Source organism: Uranotaenia lowii, chromosome 1 (genome assembly GCF_029784155.1).
Source record: "Uranotaenia lowii strain MFRU-FL chromosome 1, ASM2978415v1, whole genome shotgun sequence".
Classification (NCBI taxonomy): domain Eukaryota; kingdom Metazoa; phylum Arthropoda; class Insecta; order Diptera; family Culicidae; genus Uranotaenia; species Uranotaenia lowii.
In genome coordinates, this window is record NC_073691.1 from 67,265,677 (window position 1) to 67,284,974 (window position 19,298).

Consider the following 19,298-nt stretch of genomic DNA (forward strand, 5'->3'; position numbering starts at 1 on the left):
GTGTTATAATTATTTAAGTGCCTTTGATATATGTATCTTTTTTCTAATAAAGATTTGACACGCCACTTGGATCAATGAAAGAGAACAATTTACATTTTTCTCATTTAAAACTGCTCCTATCAAAACACATAAAAAATAATGAGATTCTAGAGCATTCATTTCTGATACTTTTCTGAGTTTGACAATAATAATACGTTGGATTTCAAACCAAAATTTTGAAAACTTCTGTTACAAAGATGCACGAGATAAATTTGATTTAATGCAATTAGTATAAATGCCAATATTAAACTAATTTAGTAGTTTTTACCTTGTTAACACTTGATATTTACGCAAAATATAGAAATCATTTCTAACAAAGTTGTTCAATATATACGTAGAGAATCCGGGTTAATTGAGAACTATATAATTTTCCTGTTTTACGTACTCGTAGAAGATGAATCACAAATAGCACTGTATTAAATTTCGATTCGTATGAGTTTATAGGTTATTTCAGATCCTTAAATTTTGCTTCCATAATTTTCATTCTACTCTGATATGGACTTCTTGTTATATTTTTAATGGTTATTTTTAGAATTTATTTCCATTTAACTCCGATATAAAACGAAAAAAGATAAATAAAATTCGACCTGAATATTTTTCAGAGTTAAAAGATGTTAATAGTGTTAATTAATCAACAGAATCAGGTACGAGGAGCTGACTCCAGTGGCAAACACATCATAAGCAAACTATACTGTTAATATAAGTCCGTTTCAAAGAAGACTTACGAAGTCTTATATATTTCATGATGGCTCTGCATTTTTCATCCAAAAAACATTGAATTGTGATTATGATGAAATCGTAATTGATATTCTCTGAGAAATAATCAATATTCTTCGTTTGTTGAAGCGCCCGAAAGATAAATACGAAAATAACTGAAAAATGGAAATCTTGCCTACTTTGCGGCGTTTATGAAACTAATGTATACATAATGTAATATAATGTATATATAACACTTTTTTCTCAATCTGATTGTCTGCAATCTTTATTCAGGAAATGCTCTATTCTATTTCGATTGTTCAATTCTTTCAATTTTAGAGAAATTTTTTATCAATAGTTATGTATGTCATGGAATTCTTGAATATAAAGTTTAAATGTGCAGTATATTCTGTTATGATCAATCAAAAAATAGTGTTATGAAATGCCTGTGTGTACACTTATCTCTATCGTAATCTAAGACCCAATATAAGACTGTGATAGAGTTTTGTTTCTTTATAACGTACATTTCGATACGTACTTCAATTTTGAAAAGTTTACAAACTGAACTCTACACGTAACGAAACATTGATATCGGTTTTTCTTTAACAAAATGTGAAAAATGGGCTTTCACAATATGGAATCAGTTATAACAAAATTAAAATATAAATTAAACAGAACAATAAAAGTTCAACGGTGTTTGGCATGACGATCTAGCTTATCAATTAGTTTAATTATAGTTCTAAAACTGATTTGTATATGGCCTCAAAGTTTACTGTAATGAAAATATACTTAGCTTGGTTTCGTCGCTGGTGAAGATTGATGAAGAACGCTAACGTTTTTTGTTTTCTACGAATAGAAACGTGTTCAGCAGAAAACAGTGCTCCCGTCGCCCTCTGTCTGAAGAAAAGAGCAAAAATAATTAATTTTCTCTTAATTATAAAAAATAGCGCCTTTAAGTATGCAATGTTATTAGCGTTGAGACAAAGTTATAGAATTTTCTTCTAATGTCTGCTATAAATTGTGAAATGAGAACAAACATGACCAAAATAGTTAATTAACATTCTATCTTGGGGTTTTGTTTGATTTTTATACAGGGATTAGGGCTTCCTGAATAAAAGATCAAGTCTTCTTCAATAGGGGATCAAGTCTCCCCTAACTTCAGAAAAATCGCAATTTTTTTACTCCCACGAAAATGCTTCTAGTTCATCAACGGGTTCAAGTATCGATCTGATTTTTGGAGCATAGAAACTTGAAGTTACAAGCTGTCAGAAAATGTCAAAGACGGCGAGTTGCAAACCTTTTTCCAGAAAGATATGGCGAAAATAAGAAAAGGGGATCAAGTATCCCCACTCTCCCCTAACTATTTTTTGATACCTCCTACAATGCGTTTCAAAAGAGAGTGGAATAACTTTTCTTGATATTTCAAAGTACTGTGGTGAAGAACTGTTATGCCTCTGCTTGTAAACCAAAAACGCTATTATATAACCAACAGCCATTTTTGAGCCTATACATCTCGTTTAACAATATTAGTAGGGTAAATGTACCTAAGACAACGGCTTAAGGAAGCTGTTTTCATTTATTCAATAGAAATGCCCTCCATGTTGATTTGAAACTGATATTTATTCATTGAACTATATTTCGAATACTGTTTTATGAAACTAAGTAGGAAATAGATCGATCAATTACGTACTTTCGAGTCAATTTATGATTTATTTTTCTTATTCAAGTTCCTTCATTGTCGTACCAGGTTCCTAATTCCGTCGTACAAGGAGACCGAAATTGTCTCAATTTATTCCACCCTCTTCAGAAATACATTTAAAATTTTGCGGTTGCGGTTCATGCAATTAGCATCAGCTTACATCGAACGGATCAACCGCACAGGATAACAGCAGAAGTTCTCTCGAGTAACCAGTCGCAATAAGCTATGAAACTAGGATAGCTTTATTCTAAACAGGTCTACCATTGCTTGGCTAATGCATCTGCAGGCAGCAAAGTACTATACCCTCTATTCAATTCTACCGAAATTGTCTCAAGCTATTCCTCCCTCATGAGGGATAGATTTGAAATTTTGCGGTTGCGGTTCATACAAATGCGATTATTTACTTCGCACGGATCAACCGTGCAGGATAACTGCAAAGTTCAAATGAGATCTAAGTCGCAATAAAATGGACTTGCCAAGAAATCCCAAGGTAGCGTTTTTGTAGCTAGGTACCATTACTTGGCTAAGGCAATTGCAGGCAGCACAATATTAGACCTTACATATTGAATTCACTCTGCAAATGTATTTTGTACCAACACACTCTCCTACGAACAAGGCTGCCATGATCCAGGATTTGTCTGTAAAATAAGATTTTATAACATTCATACAGACACTTAACACAAATTACAATGCACAAATTTACACAGAAACTGCACATATTTAAAGAACATCAATATTTTTAATAGAAATATATGTTTTTCTACGTAATGAGACTGAATAGTAAGACATTTGAGGAGAGGCAGAATCACATTTGCGTTTTGTCAATATGTGTATTCTTAAACGTGTGGGAACCCTGGCGAAGGATATCGAAACAAAGCAACACCGAGTTGATGCGTGTAATGCGCATTAGACTGGTTCAGCTCATCTATTCGAGTTTTTTTTACGAGCCATAAAAGTTTTTGCAAAAATGTTTTTTTTCGGAAATTGACGCTTCGTTATTCTAACATTTTGTTGGTTGGGTTCAAATTTTTGGGAAATGACGTAGAGTAATCCAACTGAAATTAAACTTTTAGACTTTTTTCATTCGAATTGTAATATGTCAAAAACGACAAAACATCTTTTGATGAAAATTCACTGAGAATTTAGAAAAATGCAGCAAACATGAGTCAAGTATTAAAACTTATATGGTAGAAATCAGAATATAAGCGGGTTTGATTTCGTTGAATTTTGAACGACTATATGTACAAAAAATCATATCTACCGATTTTTCATCCAAACTTGTATTGAGATCCAAACCAGAGACTCATGAACTTTTATTTCAAAGTTAAAATGATCAATTCATCCAAATTCTCTTGACATTTTGACCTTCAACGGGAATTTTTTGCATCGTTTTTCCATGCATCGTAAAGATTCAATAAAAATCGAGGTTTTCGGTACAGGAAATGAAATTTTTTCCTCGAGTTGATCCCCATTTAGAGAATTTCTCAAAACTGGAGAAGTTTTAGTTTTAGTTTTCAAGGATCTCTCAGTGACCATTCTGTAGAGCAAAGCGTTTGGTCGTATGTGAGATATTGCAGCTTGAATGCAAGAAGTTTAAAAAGTCTAAATAATTGATGTATCTCATGTTTCAAACACTTGACAAAGGTTTAGTGTCATCAGATACCACGTGGACAGAAAAATGAGATTTTTGACCCCCTACCTCCCCCCCCCCCCCTCCGTGGACAAGCGTGGACATTTGGCAAACCCCCTACCCCCTCTCCCCGGATGTCCACGTGGACAGAATTGAATTTTTTTTTAATCTAATTTGACAGTTAGAAAATACCACTTTTTGCCTTTTTGATATTGAAATGGATGATTTAAAAAAAAAAAAGAGTTCATCATTTCCTGATACCTATAAAATAATTTTATAAACTTTAAATTTCTAAATCTAAATCATATGTGTTTATAACTCGCTTTCAAGTAGCTACTTATAGTTCAAACTTATACTGGAAAGCTTTGAAATATTAAGATATTGATTTAAAAATCTTAATAAATATTCACATATAGAAAATATTTGAAAATTAAGTTTGTCCACGTGGACATGACCCAAACCCCTACCTCCTCTTCGTGGACAATCGTGGACATTTCCATACCTCCCTACCCCTCCCTAAGTTGTCCACGTGGTATGTGAATGGCCCTAACTTGGAAATCCATTATGTTCATTCTCTATGAGTGCGACTGTGTTTAGCAAAAAATAGTAAAAATGAACCGGTCTAATTCCAATTCTTGAAAAACGGATTCCTATTCCCGTCGCAAAATTACGACGAATTATGGGGCCTGAGCGATTCGATTTCAATCGAATATTGACAAATTTATATTGTTCAGATTAGTTTGAAATCATTTTTCTAATTTTATTTCAACACTTTTCTGTCGAATTTTATGATTTTGATCGTTATATGCATTGACAGGAAGCGTTAAAACAAAGAAACACGTTGGGGGGATCACTAAGTTCGTTTTACAATATGGCGGAGTGCGTGGATAATTGAATTCACTTCGCGATTTCAATATCATATAAATTAAGAAATAGTTTTAAAAGTGACAAATTTGTGATAGAAAATAAATTCACAAGCTTAAGTTTATCATGTGAAGTAGCCAATTAAAGTGGAAAGTGATTTTTCGGCTCTAAAACATGCATTCTTGAATTGCGACGAATCAGAGGGATACGACGGAGGAGGGTACACCTACCCTATTCAAATTAAGCTTGTTTTCATCGTAATTTTCACCGGTTAAATAAATTATTATCGCGCCAGCACTAAATTTTACAGTCCGGACTTCCGGACTTCCGACTTCCGACATTGGAAAATGAAGTGCTAGAATGTCGGAAGTCTTTGTTCTAACAGCGACGTTTCTAAAACATTGCGCAATACTTAAATTCTGAAATACAATACCCTTCAAATTGAAGTGTACCACACTTGTGGAAGCTAAATTTAGTACATATTATTTGATAAATACGCACGTTCGTTTGCGAAATAAAACATTGATAATCGAAACACTGGAGAAAATCAATCATATCCACTACGAAAATATTCCATCGTCGCCAATGAACTGTGGAAGCTAAATTTAGTACATATTATTTGATAAATACGCACGTTCGTTTGCGAAATAAAACATTGATAATCGAAACACTGGAGAAAATCAATCATATCCACTACGAAAATATTCCATCGTCGCCAATGAACTTCGATGACAAATTTTGAACTATCAGATAAAAAAGCGGTCGTGGTAGGGGTAGGAGCAGTAAAGTCACAGACAGTTTTGTGGTGGACCGCGGTAGAAACGTGATAAATGTCAAAATACACTGTATACACACAATGTTACACTCACTCACAAACGTCCATATACCTTTAGTCCTTCTCTCTGCTACTATCGAGAAGTTCAGTGGTAAAAACGATGGAAGGAGTTGGGGAATCAAGGATATGTTCTGTTTTCCTCACCTGACGCATAACAGTCAGACCACCATCAGGTAATCTTTTAGAAGGCTTTTTACTCCATCCAGTTGGCTCAGTTGGAAGGGGTACGAATTTATTCTATGGAAATAGCTATTCCTTCTGATCTGGTGATGCTATCTCGGTTAGATGTATCCTTTTGATGACCGACAACATTTTTATTTTTTTGTCAAATGTTATCCTTTTGATCCAGTATTTATCTAATTCTTCGCTTGGTTTCCAATTGGTTTTACCCTTAGTAGTGACACTGTTGCTCTTCTAAACACAAATTTATATTCTGGTATCCTTTTAGGGGTTTCAGTGACAACAACCCTCGGCCTATTTGCTCTTAGATTGCTTCTGGCTTATTTAGATTTTCATCACATTAATATTCATACGGCCTTCTCAACTATTCGTGAAAGGCGAAAAACCTTGGCATTTCACGGAGAACAAACTTTTTTGTTTCTGTTCCCTTTCCCAGAGGACTCTCGGATCCTGGCCGAGTTCTAGTGCTCCACTTTCCCGTACATGTAACACAATGGTCTTTCGCGAGGTTTGTATATTGCAAGAAAACACGGCTGCTCCTTGTCTTCTGGCAGCACCACATTCACCTGACGGCCACCCACCGACCTACATGAGGGAGGATATTCCCTATAATCTTCTCACACCTCGCCCAATTTTCACGAGAAAATTTTTAACTCCTCACAACTTTTATTTGGCTACCGAACAAAGTACGAGAACAATCCGCTATCCAAACCGTAATCCCATTCCAGCGAAGGATATTCAGCGAAGTTCCATGATAAATTGAATAACCACATCGAAATTTTCACTGCACCATCCTGTAAGGCGATAAAAAATCGAATCGTTTAACTTTACGCGGAAAAACTCTCGAAATTTTCTAGAAAATTTTGGGAAACCAGACTCGACAAGAAACGCGCCCGAATCGAAGCGAGAACGAATAATGATTAACCCACCATCAAATATGTGCTGCTAAACCACACCGAGAGACCATCATCATCAAAGACTCTCGAACTCAACCTTCAATAGAATATCGTAAACCCTCACCTTTGTGTGTGTTTCTTCCAGTTTTGTTCACCAATACAAACCAAGAGCGCGGAAAATCGAGAAAGTTATGTGGTTTTTCCACCCACTCTTGGGCGACCGCCCATAATAAAACAACCCTTAATAAAGGAGCTCTACAAACAACGCCAGTTTAAACTTTTCCAGCACACACATTGAAAGAGCGTGTTTTCACCACTACGTACCTACGACTTTGGCCGAGGAAAATCTTTCTCTGGAATTGCATTTGTATGCCGACGGAATGGGGATTAAAGTGGAAACCGCAATGACAGTTGGGGCACGCCTGCGCTCGGCTCCTGGAGCACGTGTTGGAATCGAGTTGTCGAAAGGAAATGCCGAAAAGATGAACCTGTTTTTCGAGCTGGAGCAGCGAAGTCTTTCAGTGTGCCGGTCGGGTGACCATGAAATACAATTTCATTGTAATAAACACATTATGAAAGCACGCCTGCACCGATAAGCGTTTTCAGCCCGCTCTGTTTGAAAAATAACCTAAAAATCAAATTAACAAAAAATATTGAAAAGTGCTAGTGGTGCGGATAGTTCAAATGCTCCAAGCCTTCAGGCAGAGTAAACATTTTTTTCTAAGGCGTTCTGGAGGAAGGAATTCTCTACATAGCCTTCAGCAACTGAAGACGATTTCCAATCCCCGAGCCTTTTCAAAACCGAATTGTCCACTCCAGTAACGGCAAGAGTAGACGCTGATGATCTAGGCTGAGTCGATTTGTGGTCATTTTTGAATTTCTCAAACCCTAGGATCTAAAGCTTCGTTTTAATTTAAAATTCATCAATGATTTTTTGCAGAATTTTTATGTAACATTTACATGAGTAAATTTGAACTTTTAGGTTTGAATGAGAAAATTGAATACTATACTATGTACTGAAAAATCAACATACTTTTTGTTTCTTCTGTTGAACCGAGCCTGCTAATGGTTTTTGTGCCAATTTATAAATTCTCTAAAGAAAATTTTCCGCTTCTGCCTGCTTTTGATGCTGCTTCCACGTCCATTGGACCGTCGGAATTCAAATCACTCATGACTTGAAACTACAGATACGAATAAAAATGATGAAAGTTATACCACGTAGGGTTTAAAAGGTCATTAAAAGCAAGTTCACTAGAGTTAAGAAAAAGTGGTAGATAAATATTTCGACACTTTATGCACATTTTGAAAATTTTACCATGCATTTTCAAGATCTGTCGCCTTCAAGTTTTTTACAACACGTGTTGTATTTTCGCATGCTGGTGATGTAAAAATAGCAATATTTCTATCACACACGCTGTAAAAAAACACAACGCCCAAAGATCTTGAAAAGATTTTTGCATGGTAAAATTTTCAAAATGTGCTACAAGTGTCAACATTTCTACCACTTTTTCCCAACACGAGTGAACTTGCTCTAATAAAATTTTAAAAAAATGTTATACCACGTTATACTGATTAGAAATATGTATTTGGTTGTTTGCATGGTCGTCCATATATGCAATAGAGTGTCCCAAATTTGCAGCCTGAAATTGATCCTAGGCTTAGTACAAGGCCTCATGTCAAATTTGGGACAGATCGGACCACGGGAAAGGGTCGCTCAAAGAGCCTGAAGTTTGTATGGTATTGTCAGACATGTTGTTCGGGGAAACATAAAAAACCAATTTTTCATCAACAATTTTGGTCCTCTTCGACTGATTTTTTTTGAATAAAGGTTTTCTTTAACCTTAAACTATGACAAATATTTCATCCAAACACTCCATTTCGAATCACATTAAAATGAAAAAGTTATAAAGCCTAGTACACACTCGGCAATTTGAACTGCGATTTCAGTTGCTGAGACATTTTTGTGGCGAGCATCGTTCGATTTTCTTCAAATGTTGGACTTCTCCATACGACATAATCAATGTGCGCATAGTCCTCGCCACACTCACATAGGTTGGAGTTTGTAATATTGAATCTGAAAAGATGCTAACTCAAAGTTGTGTGATTAGTAAAAATACGTGACATATTTTTCACAAACAATTGATTTGTGCAAACCAACACTGAACCTCGAAAATACCCAAACTTGTGAACTTTCCCCACCAACCCGAATGATACTCCCTCCCTGCAGGTTTGCTATTGACGGAAGATAAGCTCTTGAAAGATAACTTATGTAGCAGTCGCACCATTGAAACTTCGATATAATTCTTCGAACCAACTAAGCTATGTTGGTTCAGCCTAGAGGGTATGCAAACAGGTCAACACTGTTTCGATCCCTTGTCTTAATCGAGTAATCGACGACCTAAATGTCCCCAAGTAACATTTAAAGTTTTATAGCAGGCTACTAGGTAAAGTTTTGGTTTTATAAGAGGCTTGAGGAGTCCAATAAAACTATCGGTGTTACTTGGGTCTGGCTCTCTCACTTTAAGATCGTGTCCAGACAATTATTCGGAAGGGTTGGGATGAGACATACAGGCCCAGAAGACGATCGGAAAACGAGCGACTTATTTGAATGACAATTTCACGAAAATTTTCTAAAGACCATTCGGGAAATGACGTACTTCCGTCCGAGATCATTTGCCCTAATATGAGGCTGCACACCATCGATCACTTCAATCTGGATCGTGATCGCGTGTGGAAGTAGTTTGTTCGCGCCGTTTTTTCTAATTTGAATTTCAGTAGAGGTATAAGTGATGTGGAATCAATAGTTCGGAGGCTAAAAATCTTTCTTTTCGTTCAGCAGCAAGTAAAGAAACTGCTACGATAGGGCTAAAGTGCGTGAGTGCGTGTATTCAAAACTACATAGCAGGTAAAGTCGTGCTTAGGGACCAAACCGTGCTCGTGCTGTGCTAACTTTTCTTGCCTGATTAGGCACACCCTTTTCGCCAACAGCAGCAGCCTGCACGAGAATCTACCGCCCAGCAATCATCGTTAAGACGACCCGCGATCCGGAATTGAATCTCCGGTTGATTAAAAGGGACATTTTCACCCCGAAGTCAACCCGAGCCCAGCCCAAATCGACCACTTTTATGCTGAAGCATAAAACCGCCCCAGCATCATTCATCCTCGGGATTACCAACAGCCTCCCGAGCATCAACCGATTGCGATCAGCGATCTGATCACACTAAGCCCCGAGACGGTCAACGACCCAGCATCGCTTGGGTAGAAATCAACTGTTGGAGCAGCGGTAGCCGTAGCAGCCAAACAAGCAGCACACACGGCCTCTGCCGTAAGTAAGCTACAAGCGAAAAGAATACAACTCCGGTGAGTCAATCTATTGATCTCCTTTTGTCCCATCAGCAGCATTTATGTTCGTCCACGAAAGACGAACCACATGGTATATCCGACATATTTTCCACGGACCACTTATCCGTTGGACGCGTCCAAGATTTTTATAATGTGGATGGCATAAAAAGTATGCATACTAATTTTGAACATTAATTTATGAACGCCCCACATAAAATCAGCAAAGCATAACACTCGAGTGTGGTAAGCGTTACGCTTGCCAAATGAATCTTCGGCCCCTTCCTTAGCACAGCACGGTTCCAGCTACTGAAATCTGAAAGAGAGTTAGAGAGAGAGAATTAGTTGCACGCACTGGTAGGAGAATGAAATAGATAGGAAACGAGAAACATAGAATAAACACTAGACTGCCCCAAATGACCCGACTTTTGAAAAAGTTATACGCTGCAGGCTAAAATTGATCCTGGGCCTAGTACAAGATCTCATGTCAAATTTTGGCCTGATCGGACCACGGGAAGGGGTCGCTCAACGAGCCTGAAGTTTGTATGGGATTTTGAGACATTTTGTTCGAGAGGAACATGAAAAACCAGTTTTTCGTCAATAACTTTTGTCTCCTTCGACCGATTTCTTTCAAAAACGAGTTTTCCTAAAGCCTAAACTATGACAAACATTTCATCCGAAGGTTTCATTTCAATTAAAGTTAAGATAAAAAAGTTATTGAGCTTCAAAAATTGGCTAACTTTTTTAAGGATGATATTCATCACTGTTTTCATGAGGCGGCTAAATGTTCGACCGGGACACTCAATGTGAAATGCATGCTGTCAAATAATGACCGATTTTAACCATTGTTGTTGCGCTCGATTTGAATTTTTGATTTTTTTCTAATATTTGTGTTTGGATGATATTCACTTGATAGTTCGGAAAGAAGTAAGGGCAGAAAATTGCTTTACAATATAAAAAAAATTGCATAACCACAGGGGCTTAGGAACATGACTGGACGATTTGTGATGCCAATAAAATTAATCACCCTCATTCTCTAGCAAAAGAAAGCTACAGCTAATATAAGAGAAACGTGAGAAAAATGGGAAATTCCAAACCTGTGAAATGTAATGCGCTGCAGGCTAAAATTGATTAGATATAGTCCTAGTAAAAGATCTCATGCCAAATTTGGTCCCGATCAGATCACGGGAAGGGGTCGCTCAACGAGCTTGAAGTTTGTATGGGATTTCGAGACATTTTGCTCGGAAGAAACATAAAAAACCTGTTGTTCGTCAAGAACTTTGGTTCCCGTTGACAGTTTCTTTCAAAACGGTTTTTCTTAAAGGATGGTATTCATCACTGTCAATGAGTCGGGCGGAGTAGTGAACCTTCATATAAGAGAAGCGACATCTGATCCTTCTTAAAATAGAATATGTGGCAACATCGCCGAAATCTTGGACAAAAAAATCCCCAGCACTGTTTTCTGGATCAATGTTCAAGCTCTAAAGTGAACGCTCCTTCAATCCAACAAAACAACATTGAACTCGATGCCCAAAGGATCGCGATAAACGGTATAAATGACTTGAATTTCGTTAATAATCAGTTAGTTTTCTAACTAGAAACATGATACAAAAAAGCATTAAAAAAAATTGCACCTAATCATAAATTCTTATGACCAGCTAAAAAATTATCTGTTTGAACTATAACATCAATCGCAATACCTTCCTTGGTTGAGTTTTCAATAAGAAAGGTAAAAGCTCTGCAACAAAATGCTCGGATCGATTGGAATCGATTTTGACAGTTCTTTTGCTCGATTGGAATTTTGTGTTTCAGATGTCACTTCTCTTATATACAGGTTCACTAGGGCGGAGGAACATATTGTCGCCTCATTAACCGTAATGAATACCACCGTAAAAAAGTTAGCCCATTTTTGAAGTTTAATAACTTTTTTATCTTAACTCTTATCGAAATGCAGTCTTCAGATAAAATATTTATCATAATTTAGGCTTTTAGAAAAAAAATTTTGAAAGAAATCGGCCGACGGAATCCAAAGTTATTGATGAAAAACTGTTTTTTTATTGCCATCAAATATCGTCCAGTCATGTTCCTAAGCCCCTGTGGTTATGCAATTTTTTTATATTGTTAAGCATTTTTCTGGCCTTACTTCTTTCCGAACTATTAAGTGAATATCATCCAAACACAAATATTAGAAAAACATCAAAAATTGCAATCGAGCGCAACAACAATGGTTAAAATCGGTCATTATTTGACGAAACGGCATGCATTCCACATTGAGTGTCCTGGTCTGACATTTAGCCGCCTCATGAAAACAGTGATGAATATCATCCTTAAAAAATTTAGCCAATTTTTGAAGCTTAATAACTTTTTTATCTCAACTTTAATTGAAATGAAACCTTCGGATGAAATGTTTGTCATAGTTTAGGCTTTAGGAAAACTCGTTTTTGAAAGAAATCGGACGAAGGAGACAAAAGTTTTTGACGAAAAACTGGTTTTTCATGTTCCTCTCGAACAAAATGTCTCAAAATCCCATACAAACTTCAGGCTCGTTGAGCGACCCTTTCCCGTGGTCCGATCAGGCCCAAATTTGGCATGAGATCTTGTACTAGGCCCAGGATCAATTTTAGCCTGCAGCGTATAACATTTTACAGGTTTTAAATTTCCCATACAAATTTGGGGCAGTCTAATAAACACAAATGTACATTAGACTGGCCCATAACAAAAAAAATCCTTATATTCCACGCGGCACCCCCTAGGTTGGTGCATTAAGGTGAAAAAATGACTTTCTGAAAGTTTCAGATCATTTGGAAGAAGCACGAGCTGGCGCAAAGGACTTGAAATTTGTATGGAGATTTTCGGCAAAATGTATGAAAAATCGACATACTTTCACTCTTTGTGTTCTAAAATATGTTTCCAGTATGCTAGAAAGCTCAGAATTTCAGGAATTGTAGTTCAAACAATGACAAACAAGTTTGTAGGAGATTGTGACGCAATACGAGTTGACTGTGATGAGTTATCCGTAATTGAATGTGTGATTTTTTTCTCATTTTATCGATATATCGTGAACGGTGCATAGTTGGATTAATAGTACTAACTTGATCACATTGTCACACAATGAGAATTACAGATAGAAAGTTTGTGTTTTCGGCAAAGTTGTAGCTTATTTTATAACAAATATCTTTGCAAAAAATGAAAGAAAGGTTTGAAAAACTATAAACTGCTGCATTGTACGACAACGCGATCAAGTTAGTGCGATTATTAGCCCATACACCGTTCACGATATATCAATGAAATGCGAAAAAAAATTACACATTCAATTGCGGATAACTCATCACAGTCAACTCGTATCGCGTCACAATCTTCTACAAACTTGTTTTCCATTGTTTGAACTACAATTCCTGAAATTCTGAGCTTTCTAGCATACTGGAAACATATTTTAGAACACAAAGAGTGAAAGTATGTCAATTTTTCATACATTTTGCCGAAAATCTCCATACAAATTTTAAGTCCTTTGCGCCAGCTCGTGCTTCTTCCAAATGACCTGAAACTTTCAGAAAGTCATTTTTTCACCTAAATGCACCAACCAAGGGGGTGCCGCGTTGAAAAAAATGTTGAAAAAATCATCCCATACAAATTTGGGCCAGTCTAATGTACATATCAATTAGCTAATAATCATTTGCCCACTTAAGTCAATTAAATGAACATGAAGTAAATTGAAACGATCGTACTTACCTGAAATACACTTTTGAATTCATTATGTTACTGCAGTAAATCATTGTATTTCAATTCTATCTCGAATATACTATGGGCTCAATTCTCCTACCCGAAAGTTTTTAGTGGATGAAACACTGATATCACATCACTACGCGTAACGTCGTCCATGTGTTCCGAGCCATGTGCTCTGATTTTGAAATTGCTCTTCCACTACCGTTCGCTTTCTAGTGCGATGTTTTCTTTGGTCCTATGATATTAACTTTAGGTATGGGTGATCTCTTACCGGATGTTTTTAGGGAGTTCTAGGGTTTTTGAAATTCATTTTGAGTGAGGCCGAGTTTCACTCGAGTTTTTCGTTCCTCTTTGCAAGCCTGCCTGAATCGATCCTCATAATCTTTCCGGACTATCTTCTTGACTCGCCCTGAAGAGAGTCCCAGCCGGGCAATTTAGACGTGATGTGCAATCTTCGGTAACGAAGTGGCGCATAAGTTGCATACTTGCAAGGGATCGATACAGTGCTGGCCACACTTATCCCCCAAAGTCTGATACCGCAATAAATTAGAAACCTAAATTCATCAAATAGCCGAGATTCGATCCCACGCCATCTATCATGAAAGTTTAGGAGGCTAACCCCTTCACCACAGTGAACGTCGAGAAATGTGGCTCTCAAACTTAAACAGTTTGAAATATTTTGATAGTAAATGAACTCGTTGAATATCAGTTCGCTTATCCCCCAAAAACGTTCTTGGTCGATTTTCTTCAATCATAATCTCTTTTATAGATTAAGATTAAAATTTTGTTATCCTGAGGAGATTTGTAGAAGTGTAAATAGCAGAAAAGCATTGAAAATTTTTATTAGGTACATCATGTACCATTTAGAAGTAAATGATAGTTTGAAAAATTGTACTACACTCAAAAACTACTTAGAAATGTTTTAAACTGACTGGAATAAAAACAAAAAATTAATAAAAAAAAAAAAAGAATCATATATAATTCAGAAATAAGGAATCCATTAGTGTGTCATATGTTTCCAAAGATAATTTACACTCTGTAAGAAAAGCTTCAATCCACTGTAAAGTGTATTAAATCGAGTTTTTTTAAATATCGTTTAACTGTTATTTAGTTTAAGCAAAGTTTTTTTTTTCAGTTTATGAGTAAATTGGGTTGATGTTTGAAATTGCTTTTTCGATAAACTTATAACGCTTCCAACTAACTTTTGATTCGATCATTCTGATATCGAGAAGACTTCGAAAATTAAAACAAATCTCAGTTCATTTTAACAAGAATTTGATATAAATGTAGAGTATGTAGTATGTAGTCAATAAGTATTAAAATATTTCCAAATTTAGGACAAAATTGTTGATGTGTGTAAAAATTACAACCGAAAAAGTTCTGAAAGTCTTGTTCCTAAGCCCCTGTGGTTATGCAATTTTGAAAAAAAAGTATAATAATCCTCAAGGATAAAGTTTTTCGTTGAACAAAAGTTGTCTAAAATCTTGACACTAAGCTTTTGTGAATTTTTCAGCGAAAAAAATTTAGTTTTAGAGGATTAATTTTCCCTAAAATAAATTATGAAAACAGGAAACGGGGATTTGAGTTAGTCGCCTGAACTACTCTTCAAACTATCATGTGAATTTTATCCTCAACAAAATGTTTGAAATAACTACAGATTTTGCAATCCAACGTAATGTTTTGAATCTCTATAATGATTCTTCATTCTATGATGGCGATGAAACATTTTTTGAAAAAAAAAACGAACACAAACACATGCAAGGATCTCAATGAAACTTGATGTTTCCTCGAAGAGATTCCTTTTTGCTTTATTGCTGATCCACTCTTTTTTTCTATTTCTGCGATAGCTGATCTGGGCTCCCGTAGGGTACCACTGTAAAAAAAAATTACAGTATTCAAGAAAAAAATGAGCATTGTTCTACATAAGGATTATTTATCGACTGAAATTAAATCGGATGAACAAGCGGAAAACATTGAAAGATGATTTAATAAAAAGTTGTCAAACAAACATGTATACCAAATATTATTATCGGATTATCTATTGTTTATAAAACAAAAAATTGTGTTTGCCTTGAGCTTGGTAAATCAGCGGTCAAAATCACGGAAAAATGAATAATAAAAAAAAACCTGTTTGCGATGGGGGCAATCAGCGGACAAATTCACGAAAAAAAATGAAAACCTGTAGTTGTAAGTTTAGAGTTCGACGACACGGTAGCGATCATTCATTGCATGTTGGATTTCGTGCTATGTTTTGCAGTCGGAGTTATCCGTATAAAGTTTAACTGATAAGCGGTTAGCGTGTAGAAAACCGTCCGATTTTATACTGATTTGACAGATCGCACAAATTTCGCAGTTATGAGTGCGCAGTCCATTTTTTTGCGATGCGAATGGTTATTTCCTATAATAGATTATTCACCGTACACAACTCCTTTTTTAACTTCTCATATACGATTTGTTACGTTTTAACGACAACATAATTGAATTCGACCAGCATATAAAGTATCAAAGACGCATTTATCGCATCAAAAATCTTCGTCATGCCAAATTCGTTAATTCTCAGGCTATGGAAAAATGTGTTTTCAATAATGTAGATTATTTTTTGTTTTGTCTGGGATTTTAGCGCTCGTAATTAATTCAATCTCAATGAATACTAAGAATAATAATATTTCATTCCGATGACTTCATGTTTTGTCCTCTCTTGCAAAATAATGATTTGAAGATTGATTCAAGAATTTACTCCTTTACTTTTCAATGAAATTAGTGAGTAAGAGTGAATTTTTTAACTGTGTTTACTGCTCCGGCTAGCCTACCGCACGGAAGGCTACCGTCGCGCGATTAGAAATTTTCCCAGTAACCGCAATACTCTAAGGCCGATGACATAGTGAGAACGATGCGATGCGAATTGGCGAACGCGGCCAATTCGAACTTGAGCGGCGGAACAAATTGACTTCTGATTCGCCGCGTTGACTATATGTCAGGTTTAAGCGATTCACATACATTTTCATCGAAAGTGATTCGCCGCATTAAATCGCATTCGCCGGTTCGCATCACATCGCACTCACTATGTCATAGGCCTAAGCGTATCTACATCTTTCGAGGATATGATGGCTAGCATTTTACAAATGCTAAAACCATCAACCCACAGGAAGTGTACTATGTACGCCGTGACCGGGATTCGATCTCATGCCCGCTGGCTCAGAAGACTTGAAGGTTATCCTCTACGCCACGGGCTGCAGCTAGAAGCGATTTCTTTGTCCAGTGTCAATCCACCAATCGATATGATATAAGGGGACGATATTTTTCCGATTTCATTCGTGGTCGGAAATGATTCGAGGCTTACTGGGGGAAGTTCGCCATGGCATTGGAAAAATTAAAAGAACATTCATGGCAATATTTGAAAACTATTAAAACTTACGTTGATTAAATTGAGGTTTCTTTTCGTTCTTTTCTCCTACACCTTCAAGTTTGGTCCATATCGTCCAAGTGGATGTACATATCTGAAAAAAATTAAAACTGTTTAAGAAAAGAACAGCTTTAAAAATATTCACAACAGATACTTTTTATTATTGTTTTTTTTTTTTTTCTATTTTCTGATTCAAATTAATATCTTACTTGTTCTTTTTAAGCCTGGTTTACAGTTCTCGTGAATAAATCGTATTTTGGCAATAAATAATAAACGCGACACAAGTATTTGGTATGTGTGACATAATGGAATCGATGGGCAATCAGTTCTCATTGGAGTGTCGTGCGGTACGGTCGATTTCTTACTCTGGCTCCGTACGTGGTGCGTGAAATTGTCAGCGGTGCTCGAGAGCTGGATGCGAACGAATCATGTGTATTTTTTTTCTTGATTTGGTGCTTCGGTGGATGGTTTCTTTGGTGTCACTGAAACCATCATAAGTGTTTTGAAAGATTGGGCTGAAAATTTTGAATATTATCCTTATTAGGGGAATGGCGTCAGTTTTCATCGCATCATTGCAGGGTTGATGGGTGTCGTGCAATGCGAGATGTAGGCGATGTAGATTCGAATTGTGATTGACATGTGTAAGATGTCTCGGTGTGATGGCTAATCAGACATTTTTAGTGGATAAAGTTGGAAAGTTGTGATTTGCGGACGAATATTTAATGCTGAAGAAATTGAGAAAATGGCGGCGTTATTTATCAAACGCTTCGTGCAGAAAACTTGCTAACAAGTTTTGATGCAATGTGTAGTGCAAGGGTTGGAGGGCTAATAAAACAAACGCTTAATCTTTCCAACGCGAATTAATCTCGTTGCGTTTGTTGATGGTGACAAGGTTTGTGTATAGGGAACTGGAATGGAACATGAGGAAACCTGCAGCCATGAAACCAAGCCTGAGAGAAATTGGTGAGTTCGTTCCATGATTATTCATAAATTTGAAATCGATAATACGTGTTCCACTGCTGTATGACTTAATTGAGATTGAATTCAGTATCAATTCAAAACGTATCCTTTTAAAATATCATGATAATCATTATTGTCATATATGTTTGTTTATTATAATTATCAATATAAATGTTTCTTTATATGCTCATATTTCTTGTTGTTTAGAATTCCTTAATCTGCAGATAAAATAAATATATTTTTCAGAAGGAATGCAACTGGGGATAACCCAAAGAAATTATTGCAAGCGGCACGGGTAGCCGGCCATTGTAGGTTTCTGCGGGTTGGATGCCTTCTTTCGACGAACCATCGGACCGTGGAAGCCCTAGAAGAAATTCAAAGGCCAAGCCACACAGCCATAGGCAGGACCTTGCTACCGATGGGGGAACCATACATACATACATACATACATACATAATGGAATCGATGGGCAATGGTTGAAGGGTGAAAGTCTGGTCTTGTTGTTTAAAACCTCCTAGAACTGATTTTATTCCGGAATTTCCATCATGGCGGGGAAATCGGAATAAAAACAGTTCTAGGAGGGTTTGAACAACAACACCAGTTGGATTTTCATCATTCAACCATTTCCCATCGAATCCACGATGTTAAATAATCAAGTTTAGTCGTGTTGTTAAGTTCTGATGAAATAATATTTTTCACGTTCATTACCACGGGAAGTGTAAATGGGCCTCTAGAAACAAATGTTGGCTGAACAAAATTCGAGGTCTAGTCAATCATCAGTAATATTTGAGAACTAACTTTCAGATTGTATAATGTAGACTAGGAAAAATAAAAAATATACAAGTTAAGCGATAAGCAGTTGATAAATCATCTACAGCCGATTTTTTTTTAAGTTTTACTAACGACACTTCTACAGCCAAATCAACTTCACATAAATACATTGATCGTAGTTATCGATGTTGATTGAGCAACATTATGGGTTCAACCAAAAACTGTTATATGAAATGGAAGATCCAACCATACGGATTTTGTTA

At 36.4% G+C, this 19,298-nt stretch overlaps 1 protein-coding gene across 1 annotated transcript in view; it reads right to left on the reverse strand.

Moving 5' to 3' along the window:
• LOC129753534 (patj homolog) overlaps positions 1–6,870 on the reverse strand; it is a 40,776-nt gene extending 33,906 nt beyond the window's left edge. Inside the window, exon 1 of the mRNA XM_055749360.1 lies at positions 5,908–6,870. The gene's annotated coding sequence lies outside the window, so the exon portion shown is untranslated. The remainder of the gene's footprint in view (positions 1–5,907) is intronic.
• Positions 6,871–19,298: the final 12,428 nt, after the last annotated feature.